Here is a 2,096-nt window from a genome sequence, read left to right on the forward strand (position 1 = left end):
CATAGTGAATACTTGTTAACACTGACAAATGATCAACATCTGATTCATATTCCAGAATCATTCATACGGGGTTAGGCACAGCCCACACCCTGGGAAAACGCAAGTGAAATGAAGTCACCCTTTTTTATTCACCTGAGGTTTCATTTTGAGGAACAACATTATGGCTTCAACAGCTAATATAACAACAACTCTCAGAGCAAATGCCAAAAGAATGCATGCAATGAACAATCTATGGCCTAAATGTCTTTTATTTGAAGTGCTGGCTGAATAATTAAAACTAATGAACACAATGGTAAAAAAAAAAGCCACAAACAAACAAAAAATAGGGTGTCTGTATTGATTGCACTGTTAGTCCAGTCCTAATTAACGTCTATATAATTAGTACTAAAAAGCCAAAAGCAATGTTTTTCAGTGAACACACTACAGGTATAATGCCTACAGATTACTCAGCTGTACATAATTTTATCATGTTTTTAAAGTTTTGTTCCAGTTCCCTGTTATATTTGAAAATGTGAAGTCTTACAAATGCACATTCTGAAGAGTTCTTCACATGGAGGCTTCACAGAAGTAGGCCTTTGAAATTACTTTGACTTCAAATTAATTCCTTTTCACTCTAAGAATATATCCATATTTATCATCTATGTGGAAGGGCTGTAAGTCATTGTTACCCATTTCAGCATTTTTCCAATAACATTCAGTTGTGTCAATGATAATGAAAAGACCTTTAAAATAAAACACATTATTATGAAAATAAAATATGTGGGACTCAATATCCCATATAATGAAACAGGTGTTTACAATGGTTCCTCTGTGACAGTGGATTAAAAGAAGTGCACAAAAAAAGTACTTCTATTTTTGTTACCACAATATAACAATGGCATTTGCACAGGGATTAATCTTCCACATGCCATCTACTGAGCTGTGAGTAGAAAGGGGAGAGAAACTGAAGCTTTATGCCTTAGAGATTTAGGAACAAGTACAGGATGGAATCACCAAGCTAATTTATTACAGATAAATTCACTCTCCAAGTCTATAGGGTTTCTTGTGAAAGCCAAATGATTGTTACTACTCTCTACCACTCTTCTCAAACCCTCCCTTCTCTCCCCATCAGCCCCCAGTCTTTCTGGCACTTACATCTTTCAGGCTTTCATTTGTTTTTTAAACTGCCACTCCTGATATTCTTTTTTAAGTGCCCAATTTCTCAGACTTCAATTTCCTGCCTAAAAGGTTACTGAAATAATCCTCCCCTCTCAAATTTCATAGTATAATATATACAGTATGGATAAATCTCTGTTCATTATAGCATGCTCTCAAAGCATTCAGGGAAATCATTAGGATGATGTTCATTATGAGCCCTATTATTGCACTACACAGCAAAACTAATTAAATAAAGAAAGCTGACATGAATAAAATCATTAAACACTCATCTTGGCTTTATTTGAGCCTGTACCAGCCTGCACAATAACATTTGAGGATGGATGGAAGCCAGGCAACGATCTAGAGACCTACACAAATACTGTCTGCATCCGTCTAGCAAACCCAGCTACTGCTCACTGGATCAAATCCTGCATTCCTGATGGAACAGTCCTTTTAAAAAAAACCCAAATTCTTGCTTTGTAGAATGTAAAGGGTTCATTATTCCTGCCTCAGTGAAGGCTCCACCACTGGATCCTTTGTGCTCCAAACAGAGAGTGAAATATATTTAGTGGTATCAGGTCTACTGGTAGGGACAGGGGACTAGAAATCAGCAAATCCTGAATTATAAACCTGCTGTTACATTTTTATTTTGTGTTTTTTTGCAATGCTAGGCCTCAGTTTCCCCATGTATAAATAGAGATAATTGTAATCAGCTACCTAAAAAGTGAGTTGCAGGAATGAGGAAAAATGAACTGTTTGTAATGCTACATAAGTAACAAGATAATTAAAAAGGTGTAAATCCAATTTAGGATATAGAGAACCAAGTAAGTTACAACTAGTTAGAAAGGGGTAGCAACTGACTGTATGTCAGCTCCTCCATGATGCGTAGCCCACAGTAAATGAAAGCTTAGCCATCAGTGAAACCAAAATTGCCTGGTTTAGCTTTCACTTACCACAGG

This window comes from Alligator sinensis, unplaced genomic scaffold (genome assembly GCF_000455745.1).
Source record: "Alligator sinensis unplaced genomic scaffold, ASM45574v1 scaffold853_1, whole genome shotgun sequence".
Classification (NCBI taxonomy): domain Eukaryota; kingdom Metazoa; phylum Chordata; order Crocodylia; family Alligatoridae; genus Alligator; species Alligator sinensis.